Genomic DNA, 20,637 nt, shown 5'->3' on the forward strand with positions numbered 1-20,637 from the left:
AAGAAAAAACAAAAAACAAAAGCACAAACAGATGAAGCGACTGTTACCCTCAAGCTCCTAAATGAACTGACTCAGGTGTCTGAAGATAGAGAGGATCTGCCTCGCCCTGTGCCTCCAAGTAACACATTGCAACAGGCTCCAAGGTGCTGGGAGAAGCTGCCAGAGCCTCTCCATCTTCTCGGTGCCAACCCACGGCCACCCCAACCCTCCTGCCCCAGGCTTTGCTGCCAGCATCAGCAGGAGTTAAGGCCTCTGGTGGCCACCTCGCCGGCCATCATGCCTGGCCAGGATGCAAGCACCTTGCTTAACTCCTCCTGTGGTGTATGAAGAGCCAAGGAACTCACTGAGATCAGCTTGGAATGCTTTTCCAGATAAAAAAAAAAAAAAAAAAAAAAAAAAAAAAAAAAAAAAAGCTAACATCAATTCCAGGCAGAGACTTCAGTTATTTCAGCTGCCCAGGACACACTGGTGGGAACAGCCCTGCACTGGGCTAACAGGAGGATGACTACAGGGATCCCTGCCTCCCTACATTGCCAGCCTGATTTCTCAGAGCTCATCAACACAGAAAAGTTGTAGTCAACTTTTCATGGATTCCAATGAACCCTATTTTCAGCTTTCAGATTATAAATTCTGGAAGTGAAGAACCAAACAGACCTGGAAGAGAAAAAGTGAGACAGAAAGGAAGGGACAAAAGAGACCTCCAGTTCTCCAGGTGTTTCCTCCTTGCAGCTTTCACCAGGTCAAAAACCAGGTTAAGGTTTTATAGAGGAAGAAAATTTACTGTTGAGAACCCACCAGCTGCCCTAGATCTCTGTTTTCTTTACCAATTCCCTCACACAAGAGGGAGCTTTGCTCCAGCTGTGATACTGGCCTGCAAGGGTTAGTTGTTTTTCTTGGTTGACTGAAGCCTCAAATCTGGAGGCGACTGGGTCAATCCCAACTCACGGCCTTCCTGGGTGATCAACACAGACAACCCCACAGTGTCAGAAAAGGCCTGCTTTCATTTTGGCAGGGGAAAATCTCCGTTCAGAATTTATCCTTCACTCCCTATCTTTGTGGATGCTTCCCAATTCCTGGATACTGCGAATCCGTGACCCTTGGCTGACTCGTTCCCCGTACCAGCACCGCAGTGGATTTCATGACAAAGTCCCGTGGTCTGGGGATAATTACCTGCCCAAAGTCTCAGATGGAGTGCCCAGATACAAGCAAACTCCCAAACTCCTGACATTTATCACTCTAAAGAGCAGCCAGCAGAAAAGCGGCCCCTATCAGATAAGCAGTGTCAGTCAAGATTTCAATGTAGTCGGCTGCAGCTTGAAAAGGACACATCACAGCGTATCTGTAGAAAGAAGCATGGCAAATGTTAAATCTCCACAGTGTGGGAATCAGCACAATGGATCCCATCTCCATAAGTGATAATGGGAGCCCGTAATTCTCTTTTGCGAACTTTAATGCCAAAAAGTTGCCACAGAGAACCACCGAGGACACAAGGGCTTTTTCTTCAAAGCTTCCGAGATAGGCAGCATTAAACGCGTTCACTTTGAGCTGGCTGTGTGTTAAGCTTCCTCTCCATCCCTTCATCTCTTCCCAATCAAGCTGTGTCTCAGTCAGCACCCAGTTGTTAAATTCTGGATGGATTAAAGAGCATGAGAAAGTGCTTTTTTAAGGAAAACCGTGTTTATCCATCACTCATCTGGGTGAGTGTTAAACTTTAGATCCTCTGCTCCTCTAATGATCGTTGCATGGCGGTGCATTCAGAGTCTTTGCTTTGCACAGTAGTGGCGATGTTTGATCTAAAGACGTCTCTTTGCCCAAGATTAAATCTGAATTTGGATCACCCTTTGGGGTCTAATTGTGTAGGATTTTGGTGGCAGTGCTGCAAGGCCACAGAGCGTATGTGCAGGAAGCAGCGGACAGGAATTCCCCCAGTTCCTGGCAGAGCCCAGGAGATTTCAGTAATATTTTATGCAGAGGAGAAAATGAAATTCAAAGACAGCAAAAATAGCTTTCCTTGTTCAGTGTTAAAAATGATAAAAGAGGGAGGGTATTCTCTTTAATCAAATTCCTAGAATTCATGCTGGCTTCCGACTAATGACTGCTCAAAAGAAGTATTGACTGGTTCCAGACCCCTCCGATGGTGATGTGGGTGGACGGGGATCAGACAGACACTAAGTTCTGCAAAAATGCAACATTTTGACATCACATTAGGCATAATTACACCTGTCAAAGATGTACTGCTGAAAGTTTTCTGTGGCAGAGCTAATGGTGGAGGAATTGTTGCAAAATTCTCCACGTGGTTTCTGGATGCCTCAGGCCTTCAGAGACCACCTTGACAAGCAGATAATGTCTTGCTGAGCAGTGGGAGGCTCTGGTTAATCTACAGGTGATGTTGGACTGAACAGCTTGAAGCATCCTCTCTTTTCTTGATCCAGAAAAATCTACTGTTTGCATTTTTTGGAATTGTCACCACTTACAGAGACATTAACATAGCAAAAAACACCTGCTAGAGACATCCTCTGGTCTGTGATCCCCACTAAAGGGCAGACACCTCAACATAGCACCAAAATGCCTGATGACACTAGGCAGTCTGTTAAGACCAGCTATAGCTGGCTCTCTGCCCTTCTCAACCCTTCAAAAAGGAAGGAAAAAAAGGGGGAAAAAGAAAAAAAAAACACAGATGTTTCACCCCCAGAAAATGAATCACCTCATGAAACCCAAGCACAGCACTGGTGGTAGCCAAGAAATACCTGCACCAGCAGCAATGGCACTGCCTCGCCCAAATTCTTGCCAGACCAGCAATGCAAAAGTGATGTAAAATTCCCCCCAGAAGAACAACTTTCCTCCTCATAAAAGAAAGCTAAACCAGATGAAGGCTAGGTAGAGAGACCTGTGTCAGAGCAGGGCAGAAAACATGGGGTCTGGCAGTTTCTCCTCAGCTCCTAGCACATATCCTGGTGCTAATCCTGCCTAGGTGGATTTGGAAAACTCTCTTAGAGACCCTAGACTATGCTGGGTACATACTAGCAGGAATAAGAGCTAACAAATGATATATGAGCATTACATCAAAGCCTACCAACAGCACTGCAGATGGGGCTTATTTTCCTGCCCAGCAACACTTCCTCCACTGCCACAATGCCACAGGCATCCAGCTGCACACATCCTCAGGAGCAGGAAGGTCGGCACCCCGTGCGTAAGGATGCAATCCTTATCCAGGTGGGATTAAACTGAGGGAGAAGGGTTGGAGCACGCCAAATGCAGTGAGCCTTGGATAAATGCTCATCGTCTTCGCCGAGAGCTGTGTTTGAATAAGAAGGGAGAAGTTAAGGGTTTGGCAGACTGTATGTAAAACATTGCAGAACGGCTGCTATGTGCATGCAGCTAGTTTCCATGCATAATATATATAGGAGCATACCATATGTTTAAAGCATCAGGCAATCAGGCCAATCTTGGATCATGTTATAAAGCTTTCCTACGGTGTTGCATTTGTTCTAAACAGATGCATTTCTCCATCCCCCCACCCCTACCCCCCTGTGCCTGCCAACACTCAGTTATGAGGAAACCAGGTGTCCTTCTTTAAAAAAAAAGAAATAAATCATTATCCAAAGGAATCTGTCCAGGAAGAAAGTAAATGCCCATCTCTGCTATTTTTATTTCAAACAGGAAATATGTTGCCAAACAAATTACCAAACGGACAAACAGGAATCAAAACAAGAAAAAAGGGAGACATGAAAACTCATAGGAATTAGGTTCTGAATTCGCAAAGCCAAATGCTAATCGCGCCAGTCCTCAAACGTACAGAACAGATGAATTCAAGAACAGAAAGAGCTCCAATGATAGCAGATCTGCTCTGGATGAAACATGTCCTGCATCAGTTATGAGAAGGGCTGGATGCTCTTGTCTTTAAAGTGTATGGTTTGATTTGATATTAATTCATCAGCAGCATCACAGATCTCAGGGGCTCGTCTCTTCTCATTATAGGTGCTTTGCATATGTGGTTGGAAAAGAACCACCACTGCTCTGCCTCGTTGCTGCTCCCTGCTGTCACTGCATTACCCGGCTCAGGAGCTCTTGGCAGACCCCTCCACATGTTGGGAGCTGTGCCGGGCGCTGGCCAAGCCCCACTGGTGCCGTGTGCCCCGCCAGCATCAGTGGCAAAGCCGGCTGGGAGGAGAGCCCAGCATTTCCCAGCACGGGGTGTTGGCAGGGTGAGGATGTGGAAGGAGCCCAAGGCCGACCTGCTTTGTGCACATCACCCTTGCATGAGCAAGAGCAGCTCTCTCCTCCTGTAATATTTCGAGAGGCCTTGCCTCCATCAGCCCCTGGGGGGGACAGCAAAACCACCTGGCGGGTGAAAGCCAGCAGGATCAACAGCAGAACAGCTGGGAAATGCTCACAGCTGGCTCTCTATCCTTTACATGGAGCTCCTTCCACTCTTGCGAGCTCTTAAGGCCATGTTTTATATCCTAATTAAACTGAAAGAAAAGGAATTGGATAACAGTCTAAAAGATTTGCAAGCTACATCTATTTCAGAAAATGACTCATGTTCCCACTAGTGTAGCTCATCAGGTCCAGCACATGCTCTAATGTGTGGGACTAATAGATTTGTAACAGTGATATCTAATATGAGTCTGTTCCGGTTACATACTTACCATGGGTCCTCGCAGGCTTTCCATCAAAGCTGCTGAATGAAAGCACTTTTTTATTAAAGAAAGGGAAAAAAAAAAACTCTTTTCCCATAAATCTCTCAGCACATTAGCCCCCAAAACAATTCACTGAGGCAAGGTCATATTTCCCTTACATTCATTTAGATCCTTGGGAAGTTCAATGAGATGAGAAGACAAGACAAAACACAAGAGGCTCTGTCTTCAGCTGCTATGAATCAGCGTTGCTCCCCATCAGCTGAGAATCCAACCATATATCTAGAGAGAGCTATAGGAAATATATAACAATTTCTTGGGGTCTGGTAATGATGATCCATACGGTGTCTTATTACTTGAGAAGGAAGGGAGCGACTGCAAGGACAAATGATACTTGGCAGGTGAGAGCGGGTTTTACAGCCCCGTGGGAAGAACCCCCTCGCTTTCAGAGGGTTTGAGTTTGTTCCACGGTGTTGGAGGTCACCATAATTAAGCAGAGGGGAAAATATTTTGTTGCTGTGTTTTGTTTCCAGGCAGTATTTCAGTGGGACAGCTCCTGATACTAGTCCCTGAAGGGAATAGGACGTGACAACTCAAGCCACCGAGGAACAGGTTTAAGTGAAATATAGTCATGATAATGCTGCTCTGCCTCTCAGTTATCTCCTATCCGCTGCTCTGAACAGCAGCGAAAGCTGCCAGCTCTGAACCCTGTACCATGCGCTGTCCCTTTGATACTGCAACTCTCTCCTTCATGTTTACACCCTTCAGATATTTTTAGGCTTTTTTTCCACACACAGAAGTACGCGTTGTCATCTCATAGCCTCGTTTAGCGGTTTGAGGCTTCCCACATAAATCAGTTTTTCCAAACATCTGATCATTTAGCGATCAGAAGGCAGAAAGGGTGGTCTGGTTGCTCTTCTTTTAGCTTCCTCCCAGGTCTCATTATCTGGTCACGTTGTGGTGGTTGGGACCGAGCGTGTGGTTTGTTTTGAGGACAAATTCGAACCACGTAGGGAAGGGCTGTTCCTTCCCACGGAATAATTTGCCTCCACGGAGGCAGATGATGTTATTTGTAGTAGTATACTATTTCAGACCGATCTCCAATTTGTCATCTGCTGGCATCTCAAGGACCATTCATGTACCTTACCCAGAACTGGTGGAAAATAACTTGTCAAAATTGTTAATTTCTGATATAGTTGCAGGGAAAGGGTGTTCCCTGAAAACATCACACTTCTTGTTTAGGATGACTTATTTTTTGTGGAGGATATTTGATTTTTTTAATTGTTTTTACAATAAACACCAATTTTCTCCCCAGAGAAATAAGGTTTTAATCTGCTTCACCTTGAGGCCTTCCAAATCTCTCTCTCTCTCTTTTTTTTTTTTTTTTTTTTTGTGGGCTCTTTTAACTATTTTGGATAGCAATCTTGTACATACAAATATTTGGCAGGTCAACAGCAAGCAAACATCAAATGACAGTAGCTGATTTGTGGGCATGGTCTGGTCCAACTAGACAGACAGCTAAGCACTAGGAAGTGTTCTGTTAAATAATTATTCCCATAAAAATTCATTCTCCTTTGCAGTCATGTTTTCCAAATCAAGTCTTGGTTCTTCTTTGAAAATGTGTCAGAACATCATTTTTCTCTCCCTTAGGTACCATTAAAGCAAGCCACCTCAGAAGATGAAACAGAAATGCATTCAACCTGTTATTCTGGAAAGAAAAATCTGCTTGTGGCCAAAACCAATGATATACCATGCTTGTAGATTCATTCCAGAAAACCTTCAGCTTTCATCAGCAGCCAAAGAGCTCCAAACCTCTTCTCCCAGCCTCATCCTTCAGTGAACTCCAGTGGCTGGCAGCAAAGAGCCTGCTGTTGGCACATGGTGAGAAGTTGGGTTGTTGGGAGCTGAATGGCAATGCCCTGAGTCTTGACAAGATCCCACCTCATCCTACATCTGACCCTGAGCACTTCCCAACATAAGGAGCATCTCCCAGAGCAGCGACCTTGTCTGACCACAGCTCAGTGTGTCTCTCCTGCCAGGTATGAAGCCCATTCTCTGTACCCAATGGTTCTTGCCAATGTGAAATGCAATCCTGCCTCTTTATGGGCTCTGTGGGTTACAGGGGGTTGGTGGGTAACCATGGAAACCGAGTTGTAAAACAGCATGGGAGTTGACGTGTAATAAAGTGCTACTGTAGTGCTACACCTGAACGGAGCCCATCAGGAGGAGTAATTCTGGATGCACCCATAATGAGTCTGAGCAGTGCTGTCCTGGGCAAAAAGTCAGGCATGGTCTGGAGGATGAAGTTAGCATGGGAAGGCAGGTACCAGCCATTAATCCAACTTAAGGTCCTCAAGACCCAGAAACCTACCATATTTATACTCTTTTCCTTCAGCATCTGAAAGGTGTGGATGTGTGCTCACACACATCCTTTACCAGCATGTGTCAGACCCAGACAGGGTTTTCTGGAGAAAACCTTGGATCTTCTCAGCTAGTTCCAAAAACAGTTCATGGATGGAGGACAACCTTCTAATTGCACAGATGTACTTAAGTACCAGATATCCTAGATAATGGTGCTCAGTAACTTATAGTAACCTGCAAAAACATGTCCATAGATCATCATCATCAAAATATCAACATCAATTTTTTCAAATAGAAACTGAACACCAATGGTGTTCAAATACAAGTGCAAGACCAAGAAGTCTTTCAGTGTGAACACCTGAATTTCTTTCAAGAAATTCCCACGAACCTCAGTAGACTACGGAGACTATAGAAGATGCAACTATAAAAGCCATGGCTTCAGGAGGAGAGGAGGAGCAGATGCTCTTCCTCCACCTTCATTATTCATCTGTGCTGGGGACGGTCACCATCTGGACCTGAAATTTCAGGCCAGCACTATTTCTTCTCTTGCCATATCTACATCCTCAGCAATAACAAACAGTGATGCAAGTGTAGCACGGTCCCACACTGACACTGGTTTCTGTCTGTGAGTCCTCCTCCATGCGGTACATGATAATAAATCATACACAAGCACGCTGATCGATTCCATCCAAGCAGTGTGTTAGTCTCCAAAACCAACAAACTAGCACTTTAAGTTTCCTTACTCAGCTTGGTCCACTGCAACACAAAAGTTATTCTGCACCCCAGACAGGTTGTTAAGACTCCTTTGCAAGGTGAAAGTCAAAAAGATATTCCTGTAGGCAGCAGCAGATCCTCCCACCTGATGTTCTCAAAGGGAGCTCTCCAACAGTTCAACTTTCCCCTGTAGCTCTCCTAATAATTAATGGGAAATAAACTCCTATGGGAAAATTGCCACCAGGTAATTAATAAAAAATGAAAACGAGAGCAGAAAGAACGGAGATGTTGCAGAAAGCTTGTAAATTGAAAGAGGCAGGCTTAGTTGTGATTTTCTTCTCTGTCTCAGAGGGCAAGTAATGTGTGCTCCATGTTCATCAGCGGCTCACCCAGGACTCTCAGCTTCATCCATTCACACTTTGGAAACAATAGACATTGTGATGGGAATGTTCGTGCCTGGCCACATTTCTCAGTGGCCCTACATGCACAGACTTGCTAGCACAGATAGGGGAATGGCTGTCAAGGACAATCTCAAATGCTCTGTGTGGATCTATTACCAGGTGACCACTTAAAAATGAAGGTTGCTGCTTGCTTTCTACCTGTGGGCTTAAGCTGCTTATCAGCTTGATAGGAGTGGTTCATTAAAACACAGAAAAATGTCCTTCAATATCTAAGCAATGTTGAAAAGTCCTTTTGCCTCAGCATCTGTGAAATGCCTCCCCAAAGAGTGAATGCTCTTCCTCATGCTCAAGCACATTTATCTCACTGTTACTAAAGAAGACGAGAGAAGAATTTAAAAAAATAATTTAAAATTAAAAAAAAAAAAAAAAAAAGTACCTTTTAAGATCGAAATTGATGTCCTCTTGGGAAATGGAGTTGAGAAACAATCACTGGAAATGCCCGGCTCCCAGCATCGTCTCCAACTGCAGCTTGCCAGCACGAGTGCCTGAGCTATCACAGCTGCTGGGGAATCCTAAGAGTGAAGAGGATGAAGATGGATGGTCTTACGATTAAGCTAGAAGCCAGGGATTTGAGGGGTTGTGGCATCACTTCCAGACCTCCCGCGTTGACTTTGGGCAAGTCAATTAACCTCTCTGTGCCTCTGCTTGCCATCTGTAAAATGGAGATAAGAGACTTCCCTACAGCACAGAAGTGTTTGAAAGAGACTTGTGTGTTTGACAGATGCTCTCATCCAATGCCAACAGGAGTCATGAGATTTCATTGACAGGAGAGTGATGGAGTGGAGAAGACCCACTGCTATTTGGGGTTATGTAGCTTTGTAAAAACTCAATAGGTATCTGTTCAGCTTTCCTCACCACCTCTTTTGCACATGTCTGTCTTCCAAGGTGCAATCACTCTCTCAGCCAAACTCTGGCTCCAGTATGAGCTTTAGAAACCCACAAAGCTCATAGGATGCCTCCCACCCTCCACAAGGGCTTGAGAGGGTCAGCGTGGATTTTTGCCACTAAAAAGAAGTCATGGGAATCACAGAAAGAAGCCATGGACAGCCCAGCCCTGCCTTACCCCTACGAGTGAGGAAGTGCCTGAGGCTGAAGGCTCTGCTGCCCTGGGTCCCAGTGCCCTCGCACCCACAGAGCACAGAGCAAGAGTCATCACAGCCAGCCTGACCTATCCATTTCTCCCACCACACCACACTGCAGGAGCTCACTAATCCCTACAAACCCTTCACAGCTCTGGAAACAAAGGAACATAATTTTCCATTGCATTTTTTTTTTAAGACATCAGAAGAGAAAAACATTCCTGTGCTTTCACAGGGAACGTTACATTTCCCTTATCGGCTTCACAAGGCAAGTTAAAGCATCTAATCCCAGCCCTGCCAGAGCCCACCTGACCCTTCCCTGCAAGACTCGGGAGGAGCATTTTTCTCTCTTTTTTTTTTTTTTTTTGGTATTAAAATCCCATAGTGTTATTAAAAGGAATTGTTCAATTCCTTTAATTGGCTCAGAAGATAAATTCTTCCCGCAGCCCGGGGGTCACGGCCATCAGCAGCTATTTATTAGCTGCATTGATTGAGAAGAACAGCCTTTAAATGGAAATAAATTGAATTCTATGGCAAAGAGGATTCCATACAGGCTATTAATGTAAGACAGGAAGGCTTAGCTGTTTTATTTTTTATTTATTTGTTCCCCTCCTCAGCTCTGAGCCATCTTCAAGCTCCCAGCTGCTTCCCATCTCTCCCGCCAGCCATCCCCTCCTCACCATGAGGATTTCCTTAACTACACAGGCAAGAGCAAGTACAAGGGTGATGGTGCTGGCGAAGATTTGGATAACCTCAGAGAGACTCCAGATCTGTTCCCCAGGGCCTGGTGAAGGAAGGAGAAGCAATGGAGAGCAAGGTGAGATAGCCACATGCATGCACAACAGAAATGAGAAGGGGAGCACAGCTCTCCCAGTCTCTCCGGGGCATTTCTATTTTATTTCTGTCTTTTCCACTGCTCTTGGATTGTCTTTGCCACCCCCTGTCAGTTCCAGAATACATTTCATGGTGCTCGCCTTCATTCCAGAGTTTAATTGCTTGAGATTGTTACTTGTAGGCTGTTAATTTATTAAAACCAGATCTCCCGTATTACTCCGGAGCCCAGAAGAATCATTGCCTTCTATTAAAGGCAGCGGCGCGTGCCCGCTTGTCTTTTCTCTCTGGTCACCTCTGTAATTGCAGCCCTCTGCTAAGATGGAAAACTCCCCCCTGCCAACTAAGCATCCTCCTCAGAGCAGGTGGGCTGAGGAGCACACAGGGGAGACAAACTCACTCGGGGCATAAATGGATATAACTTCTGGGATGTCCACAGAGGAGTGTGTGATTGCATTAGAGATGCACAAAACCTCAAAGCTATTCAGGCCATGTTTCCCCAGGTGGGATGAAAACTGAAGTCAGGGGCTGTTGGTGACTGGTATCACGCAGACAGACCTTGCTAAAATACAAAGATAGGCGACCACAGAGTCGACAGAACCATCACTGCAAACTGCCAAAGCACTGTCCTCACCCAGCTAGGCACAGAAAGATCTTCCTTGGTTGTCTGGACCATCCCTTCAGTCAAAGTCCACCCTAAAAATCCAGACACCTGCACTGCCTGGTGGTGCCAGCTCAGAGATAGCATTCATATACCAGAATACATATGTATATACATACCAGGATGGGAGATACATGAAAACAAGTGGCTAATACAGGTCAGAAACTCCCCACTTTTTCTCATCCACCATCTCTCCAATGCATGCCTCCATCTCCCCAAGGCTGCTCAGCTGCCTTCATCACGCCCTGCCCTTCCTCTGAAGGGCTTCCTCGGCAGCCCATGCACAAATCTGATCCCACAGAGCTGCTTGATAGCATCTAAAATGCAGAAGTAACATCCCTTAAGGCAGAACTTGAGTCTAGTGTTCAAAATCATAAAGAAAAGAAAGGGAGTCAACAGGAAATTGGGAAATGGAAAAACATCATATACTTGAGATACTGCTGTGTAGCAGCGTGGGGGAAACATCCCTACATTTCCTGAGATCCCACAAACACAAGAGGCAAATAACCCTTCCCCTCCCAGTACATTACAGGTTCCAGAGTTAACTACCCATGCAGCCCCCTTGCATTACAGCCCAGTCCATATTTTAGGCACGCAGCGTGTGAATTCCCTTGAATCTGGGTGCCTCTGGTTTGTAACCTCACCTAGATTTGGCACAGAGCTTCACAGATGTAAAAACGTGAGCTCAAACACAAGATAAAAACATCACCAAATGCTGGCATAGGGCGCTGGATCCAGCAAACAGGCTAAATATCAGGCCATGACCTGAGGTTTCCAATATCCCCAGTCTGCCACCAGGAGAGCACAGGAGTCCAAGTGCTCCTGAGGTCCAAACACCACCGATGCTCCAAAGGGCACCTAGACAGCCCATGACTTTTTTCCCCAAAATAAGCGAGTAGCTGGGACGCTGCTCCCGGCAGAATGCAGGCACAGGCTGAAGCTCCCATTACCCACCAGCCAGCAATGATTACAACAGCTTTACAATAGTAAAACAATAACATTTTGTTTACCTCCTAAACAGTTAGCTCATTTTAGCACTCTGCCTCCAAGTGCTAGATAATAATGGGATACAAGGCAGGCAGTATATTTCTGTACCCAAAACAGTGTGGGTGCATCTGTGATGTTAAAGACGTTGAGAGTTGTTGTTCCACACTCCCAATCCTGGATGTGGCATTGCTGGAGGACGTGGCATGAGCTGTAGTATGGGCAGCACAGGGGGATTTCTCTGGGATACAGAGCTGAGTAAAGCCATACTAAGCTGCTCTGATGCCTGTGGACTGGTGTTGACCTAGATCCTTTGAATCTCTGCTTCCCTTTTCCTGAAACAGCCTGGACTGGTCTGCTTTTACCTACCTGATTTATTTTAGACACAAATGTCCCATTATCTAATCTGAGATCTTCAAGCAGGAACACACAGCAAAAAATGGCACTTACAAAGATCCCCAAAACCCATTTCATTTAAACAAGGCTGTTATTGAGTTTTAATATAGGAATTGATTATTATAAGCAGGCTTATTGAGCTTAGCAGCTTAGATTTGTATCTATTTTATCACTGTTAATCTTTGATAAATATGTTTTTAATAATCTCTAGGTATTTATTGAACATAAAACTGTCATGTGAAATAGAGAGTGAGATTGCTAAGGATACTTATTATACACCACTTCGATACAAATTCATTATTAAAACCCTTTTGCCGAGGTTTACTTTTAACCACAACATAACAGATGTGCGTACTGCACAGTTAATCTATAATAAATATATTTTAATAAACTATTGATATTTAACCTGCAGTAACCATCTTAATAAATATGATACATGGGCTATTGGACATGCTGCTCTTCTTAGCTCTGTCAGACACTTGGAGGATACAGGGCCGGTGTGAGATGAGGAGGGAAGCTGTGGCCTGCTGGAAGGCAGCTTATTTAGCAGTCCAGTACAGCCCTAAGGTGCCCTGGCTGCTGGCCTCATTGCTATTCCAGCCTCAGCTCCCCAGCCCCACCTTCGTACATGCCTCTGCCATCTCAGCTTAGCCCTGAGCCAAATTAACACCTGGCCCCAGATGTCAAAGGCTGTTAGCTCTGCTCCCAGGGCCCGCAGACCACGCTCTGCCTACCCAACAGTTCTGCAAAGAGGATAAACACCCTCAGTGGATCGGGAGCAGGCCAGAGCCCACATCCCTGGGGTGGGAAAAAACCACAAGCTTTGTGAGAATAGGGATCAACAGAGAAGCTCAAATGAGGTGATTTCAGCTTTGAACTCAGCGGAGGCCAGCGAACGCCTCTGACACATGGACTAGACAGAAGTCTGACTCCAAGCCATCAGAGGTAAAAGACTTGACCCGCAGTGCTGCTGAGACCCCCTGGGATGCTCTCAGAGATGGATTTGTCATTCTTTGCATCACTTAACAACTGAGGTTAGTTGCAACAAGCTGGCTGTGGCAAACACACAGAATTTCACTCCCAGAACTAATCGAATGGGAGAAGAGCAGGGTAATTCCTCCCCTGTCCTCTCCTCTGGGTCCTGCCCCACTTGTTATAGGGCCACTGTTACAGGCCCCGTGATCCCTCCTGCAGGCCACCGTCTGATTTCCATCTATCAGAGAGAGCCAAGGATCGTAACGTGCAACTTCTAATTGAGCTGTATCATCTGCCACAAACATGAAATTAATGGTCCTACATCATAATCATAAATTCATACATAACCCCATGCACCAGCAAATAACTCTTTGCAGTGACACTACAATGGTAAGCCGATTTGCAAGACGCACACGCTACCCGGGAATCCTAATTAACCAAATTAACACCATCACTTCAAATCATGTCCCAGCAGTAGGACATTTCCGATTGGCCTCAGGCTGGAGCAAAGCAGCCAAATGAAAGCCTGACAGCATCTCCACGGGTCCGGAGGGCTAAACCTTTACAAAAGGAAGTTTCTGGTGCCCACCCGTGCACAAGAGGAAGAGAAACATCGCCCAAGAGTATTTAAGTGCCAGCCCAGGACACGCTAGCCCAGGAGCAGCCCTCAGTTTCTCATGCATTTCCCCAGCTTAACCTGCAGCATCAGGAAACCCCTCTTGCCATGCTGCAAGCTCCAGGGGCTTGTGACCCTGCCAAATCCCTCTGGAGAGTGCCAAATGGTGCCTTGGATGAGCCAAGCCATGAGTCTGGGGTCACAGAGCAGAGCTGGCAAGAGAAGCCAGCACGGAGCAGTCTCTGTGAACCCCAAACCCATCTTCTTTGCACCCATTTCCACTTGTGACTTCCCCAAGCTGTTTAGAGCTCAATGTCTTTTTTTTTTATCTCCTTCAGGACAGTCAGGTTTTTCTAATTCTCTCTTGGGAAAAAGATGTCTCTATTTTGGGAGTACGTGGGATTCAAGCCCACGACAATCTCAGCACTCCCTGCATGAAGGACAAGAGCCGTAAGCCCTGTGCCAGAGCGCCTGGCTCACATCTCCCCACATTCAGCCTGGGTGATAAGGGGGCTCAGTCCCACCAAAGGGCTCTCACTGGGACACCGAATGGTTTTGGCCCCCAAGGCACAGCACAGGGCTAAGGGCTCCCCTCTCTGCTCCAGACAGATGCTCTAAAAGCCAGGACGGGGAGGTGTGGACTGCCAAAAAAAGGAGATTCCTACCAGAAGTGGGGTTCGAACCCACGCGGGCATGCGCCCATTGGATCTTAAGTCCAACGCCTTCACCACTCGGCCATCCTGGTGGGCTGCCTGCTGCCCCCTGGCCTGCCAGGTCTCCCCTGAAGGACACACACCCTGCCAAGCCATCGGGGTCCCAGCCTGGGGGACTTCCTGAGCCCAAAACATCTTCCCCTCCTCATTGCTTTATTGAAGTTCTCTGTTGAGCTGGCCTCTGGTGAGGCACAGTGAGAAAGCCTCCTTGCTCCCTCTCCTTGTACCCCACAAGAAATGCTTTCCTACCCCATGAGCTTTCCATAACATCACAGTTTTGCTCCCATGTCCTGGCACCCATCATCAAGAAGCAAATCTCTGCTCAGTCCAGCTGGCACACCCCAACCAAACACCTCACTGGGAAGTGCCAGCTCTCAGGGCCATGGGGAGTGGCACAACACCCACGTGCCATGCCAGGACCTCAGAAAAGGACCACAGACAACAGTGATAACACCTCCAGGCATGAGGGACATCTCTGGGGGGTGTCAGCCTGACTCCACGGGGTGTTTGGGGGGTACAGGAGCAGCTCTGCCAGCCTGCCAGTGCTCAGCCAGACCAGCTGAATGGTTAAAGCATCACTCTTCCTCCTCGTGTCCTGCTCCTCACCCCCTCTGGGCTGCAGTGGGGGCTCAAGTGGAGTGTTTAGCCAGGAAAAACTGTGGGGCATGGGTGTCCTCCTTTTCTCTTTGGGGTGAGGTGTACCTTTTGTGCTTTTGCTTTGCCCTGTAGGAAAAACAAACAAAAGTAACAACAGCAACAAAAAACATTTTTGTTGAGTCACATGGGATTCAAACCCACAGCCTCAAAACAAGGCTGCATTCACTAAGTCTTTAGCCCTTAAGCCACAGGAGCCTGGTGCTTTCTGTCTGTTTCAGCCACTCTCTGCTGAGGACATGCTGGAGCCTCCTCCTCCATGGGAAGGGCTGGGAAGATGCAGACCCAGGCTGGTCCGACAGTTTGTGGGAAGCCTTTTTTTGGCTCCAGTAAGCTAAAACATTTGGGGACACGTCCCACAACCAGAAGGGGGTGTCTCTGTAGGTGAAGGGGATGGTGCTTGTTGTGTCTGCCCTACTTGGAGCTGAGCAATTCCCTCCTCGCTTCCCCAGGGGCTGCTCACAAAAATGCTTGGGGGTGCCTGAGCTAATCAGAGGGCTTGCAGCCAGTGGGTGCAGGAGTGAGAGTCACTGACCAGAAATTTGTGTTTTTAGCTCTCGGAAAAGGGTAACATTGAGGGGACACCCTGGCCTTCAGAGCTGATGCGGTCCATATCACCTTGCTGGGGAGCAAGGCAGAGACCCCAGGCACCCCACTGCAGGGTGCTGCAGGTCCTCAGCTCAGCAGAGGAAAGGGTTAATCCATCCACAAGCAAAATCCTTGCCAGGAGGAAATTCACCCCTTTGGGTGCCAGAAGGGGACAGCAGCTTTCCCTGCTTCCCTCTGCTCTTCCCATCACAGCCACAGCAACACGCTGTGCGGGTCCGCGTGTGCAGGACCCCAGCCCAGCATCCCCGGATGCCTCCAGCTGCAGCACCCGCATTAGTATCAAACGAAGCCGTGCTCACAAAGGGTGTTGCGCTCGCCAGCTCCAGAGGAATCTGCTTCTAATGAGCGACTTCAAAGCATTAATGAGCTTGCAAAGCTCTCCTCTTCGTTTACAGAGCTGGACCTCGCGCGCTTGGCATTAAGACAGGGGTCACCTGTCAGGCGAAGAGAATGCGTGTGCATGTCGGCGAATATAATATATTTGTCATCCTCTAAGAAGCAGAGATTAATCATGCCCTCTCTGAGAGGAAGCTTTTACGCCACATCTGCTCTTGGCAGCATGGAGAGAAGGGAGCTGCCCGCGAGGACATCCGTGACCCGCGCTGCTCACATCCCATTCGCGCCCAGCTTTGAAGTTAACATCCCACCTTAACCCCTTGGGTCCGGGCTGGGAAATGCTGCTGGAGTCAGCATCCCAAGGGCTGGATAAAGCGGTGGGGCCATCCCATCAAGGCAGGGGTAAGGAGTGTAAGGAGAGAGCAGTATGGGAGGGTGGGAGAGCTGATTCAACTGATGCTTGTTGCTCTCAGCACAGGGCAGCCACAGACAGCGCCAAGAACAGGCAGCTCCAGGGACCCAACATGCTCAAGCTCACACCTACATCACAAATTGCACATATTCAGAGATGTCACTAGCACAACTTGGCTGTATTTATAAATGCAGCTCCAAGCAAATGCTTCCTAGAGCTTTCCATGGCTGTGCACCACCCATGATGTTGCTTGGCTTCACCTGCAGACATGTGCAGTGTGCTGGCTGGCGCTTTGCTGGGCCTGGAGTCAGCCTTGCCTCCAGGGAGGACATAACATCATCTGAATTACCTGTAGTGTTTCGGATGTCTCCCATGCAAATCATAAGCTGGGCTGGCTGTACCTCGCTTGCAATATCCACCTGAAATGACAGCTTGAAGGTGACACCGCTACAGGTTTTCAGAACACATGTTCTGTAAGAGAAAGACATTAATAATGTCCTGGAGTCAGAAAGGTGTTGTCCTTCGCTTCAGAAACACATCGGCAATGTTAACTGGAAAGCAGTTCCTCCTCTCACCTTCTCCCGAAAGGGATCTCTTGGCACTCGGTGTCTATTCAGTAGATCTGTGTTTAATTTAAACAGCCACTGGAGGCAACTGCCATCCCACACATTATTACTGCAGCTGGAGTGAGGCTGATTGGTAGCTAAGTTAAGAGAAAGAAAAAAATCCAAAGCCTTGAAGTCATGAGCAAGGCAGAACAAAAATGGCACTCTAAGAAATTTCAGGACAAAACTTCTACCCTTTATGGATGCAGGGGCAAAAATACTACCTGCACCCTCACTATAGAAATGGGTTGGCAAAGAGAAACAGTAGGATGGGGTTCTCCTCTGAGCTCCTCTTGTGCCCAAACCCTGCTACAAAAGTAGTTTGGTGTGTGGGTTACAACCAACAGGAGCACTAAGTGACTCCAGTGTGACTCTGTTTGGATAGAGCAGCCCTACCAGGGTCATCTTTGATGAAGTGAGACCTGACAGCTTGGCTCCTCCTTGCCCATCTGCCTGGGAAGGTGAAAACTTCTTGCTGCCTATACCAACAGAGCTCCTGTGCTGAATTCATGCAGCGCTAAATAAGGAAGCTCTTTGGACTGTGTCACTTTAAAAAATAGCACTTCTTGATGCACTACTGATGTCCCACACATAACTGTAAACTTCTGCCCCACTTGGAGAGTAGCTGGAGCTCAATGACAAACAGAAGAGTTGAACACAGGACAGCGTGGCTACTTAGCTGGTAGCTGGCTGGCACCTCGTCAGCTTTCAGAGTAAAGAAGTGCAGATCATTCATCCTGCCTGTTCTTCCTGCCTCTCGAGAGGCAGTTCAGGAAATCAAGCCAGCCTCACTTTGCCTTCAGATGGCTTTCTTTACAGAATGGCTAGAAAATATACATGGCATTCCAATAGGTGAAAGCTTATTTTCTGCAGAATCTGGCATGATGCCCCACTGCTTGTTGGCTCAAGTCAGCCCCTGCGTAACTACAAAACTTACGGGGCTCTGTAGCTCAAGAGCAAAGGTTTTCTACAAACCTTGCAGATACTGGTATTCAGCCAGAAAGCAGTAAAAAAGACCACAAACGAACAAACAAACAAAAACCTCCTCACTGTGGGCACACAGACTGGATTAAAAACCAGTGGAGCTGTGCAATTACAGGAGGTTATTTAACCCAGAGGGAAAATATGTTTTCTTTGTTGATTAAGTTCTTTAAAAAAATATTAAAAAAAAAAAAAAAAAAAAAAAAAAGAAAGAAAGCAATGCAGCTACCAGAGCTAAGGTAGTAAGTCATAGCAAATAATGTATTTCTCCTGTTCAGGAATGATCTCCCAGATGTTTACAGTTTTCCACAAGCTATTGCTAGTATAAACTATTCTCCCAGTATTTTCTACAAATAATTTTTGGACAACAGGCAGTTTCTCAAAAAAAAAAAAAAAGTAATCTCAAGGACTCAGCATACCCAAGCCTCACATCATTGATTCTGCTTTGGTTCTGGATGGGCTTGTAATGAGATAGCTGGAGTGCATTGTTGATGTTTTAGCATTTCAAAGTCTTCACCTTCCCAGATCCAGTTATTCCCAGGGATATTCTGGACACTACATGTGTGTGGCTTGTCAAGGCTTTACCTTTATTTAGCCTGGACAAGGTTTTGAGGAAGGCATCATTATGGACCCATCTCCCCCTGTTATTGTTCCATGCCTCTTCCAAACATCATCACATACAACACAGAGCAAATGAGTCATAATCGCTGTGTAGAAAAGAAAGCTCAAGAACACACTGAGGATCCCAGTGCTGTGATACTGATGCCTCAGCTGTTGAGTGTCCAAGCCATGAATAAAAAAAGGAACCTGATGTAAATGAGGCGTTCAGTGCATGCTCATCTATTCTTGCCTAATGCAGCCCGCCAGACTTTTTCTACAGTCACTGCAGAGAGAAAAATGTTCAGCGAGGGCTTGATCCCACCCAGGGCATTTAAAGAGGGGCAAAATCCATTGCTTTCTGGAAGTGAAGCAAAGGAACAAAGTTCACCTGGTTAGCTTAGGCTAGACACCTAGTCGCAGGTAATTAGCTTCGAGGGATATTGAATCTGCCTGCAGGAGAGGTCCTTACAACAGACAGAGCCGGACTCTGAACTTTCTGCTTCTAGGGGTGGAATGATCAGCGCTGGAGGTTTGTAAGAAATTAGAAACCTGGCTGATCCTGGCTTGAGGCAAATGACCTCTGAAGGCTCCTTCAAGCCCTGCTCTCCATACCTGAATTTTATCAGAAATCTGTAAACCAGATTCTGTTAAGGTCATTCCAAAATGACACTAGAAGAAGCTGCGTGTTGCATATTTTTGGCTGCCTTTTAACACTAGAGAGGAACTAGCCACGGGAAACAAATGTTCACCAGAGAAGTCCATTCTTTACAGGTCACAAGTTAGGAAACACTGCTTTATGTTGCTCTCAGAAGCAACCCAGAAGAGAAATGAGGCAATTAAGTTATCACATCAACAAATACCAACAGAAGAGGCTTGCATGTGTCAAAGAAATCTCCTGCAGTTCTTTACATGGCTGGGACAAACGTGTAGGGATGAATGACAAAAACCCTTTGTGCTCCACCTGCAGCATCAGCAGTGCCCGCTGCCACTTCGTGTCTCAATGGGGAAGTGTGCAGGCGACATATCACATCCCAGATGTCAAGGTGCATCTGCATGAATTCCTAAAATGACATGTGTTCTTTAGCCCAGAGCTTGGCTCCAGGCTAAGAGCTAAATTTGATGTTCTCTGAGGCTAAAACTTCTTCAAAAACCATTCTAGCTTAATTAGGGAAGGGAAATTTTGGCTGCACATTCTGTAAAGGGAGATTGGCTTGGGGAATGGTATGAAAGTCGTGGTTTTTTGCAAGAGCAAAGAGAAAGAACAGGCTCATTTCTAAAAGCGCTGCACCTAAGAACTTCAGAAAAGCACAGAACTTCACTGAAATATAATGAAAGGCACTGCCTAAAAGCAGAACATCTCCTTTGGCTCAGCATATCCTCTCCCAGAGGCACCACATCATTCCTGCTGCTCACAAAACAGCTTCTGCCTCCTTTTAATAGTTTTATTTTTAGACTTCTCTCATATTTAATTCTTTCTCTTTCCTTATGTAAGGTTCTTGGAAGGGCTGCAGTGTCAAACAATAATTACATCAGAGAAAATTTAGCATCCACAGTGTTGAAACAAGTCTCTGCTCTTGACAAGTGAATGAATGTAGGAAGCGAGGGGAGGCAGTTTTATCAAGGAGAGCACCCAGCCAGCAGTGTAACAGCATCTCTCGTGGGCTGAGGACAACCACTTTCAGAAGTTGGCAATCTCAGCTCAGAGCACATCAGTACATGCCTGGAATTCACCTGGCCTGAGACCTGGGTGCACATTCATGCAGTGCTACCAGCACATACATGCCTCTCCCCACGAACAACCTCAAGGCAGGATTAAAATACAGATTTGCCATCCTTTTAGCACCCCTGGATCAGATAAATTGCATGTGCCTATAGACTTAGCTTCACCTCAGCTAAGGAAGAAGCATTTCCCAGTGTCAGGGTGCACCACTGTGCCTCCTGTTTGTCCACATACAGCAGAAGTGGGAGAAGACACAGACCTATCCAATTCCCCCATCCTCTGTTTCTAAAGA

At 46.5% G+C, this 20,637-nt stretch overlaps 1 long non-coding RNA gene and 1 other non-coding gene across 3 annotated transcripts in view; both read right to left on the reverse strand.

The window, feature by feature from the left end:
- Positions 1-426: 426 nt before the first annotated feature.
- Positions 427-20,637, reverse strand: part of LOC101792134 (uncharacterized) — a 45,113-nt gene continuing 24,902 nt past the window's right edge. For both annotated transcript variants that reach the window (XR_011812610.1, XR_011812611.1), the window contains exons 5-10: positions 17,015-17,142; positions 16,789-16,910; positions 8,550-8,685; positions 3,074-3,295; positions 1,171-1,339; positions 427-654 (exon numbers count right to left, since the gene is read on the reverse strand). This is a non-coding gene — a long non-coding RNA (uncharacterized lncRNA). The remainder of the gene's footprint in view (positions 655-1,170; positions 1,340-3,073; positions 3,296-8,549; positions 8,686-16,788; positions 16,911-17,014; positions 17,143-20,637) is intronic.
- Positions 14,378-14,460, reverse strand: TRNAL-UAA (transfer RNA leucine (anticodon UAA)). The gene has a single exon. It is a non-coding gene; the product is annotated as a tRNA-Leu (tRNA).

Source organism: Anas platyrhynchos, chromosome 13, assembly GCF_047663525.1.
Source record: "Anas platyrhynchos isolate ZD024472 breed Pekin duck chromosome 13, IASCAAS_PekinDuck_T2T, whole genome shotgun sequence".
In the NCBI taxonomy this organism is placed as follows: Eukaryota; Metazoa; Chordata; class Aves; order Anseriformes; family Anatidae; genus Anas; species Anas platyrhynchos.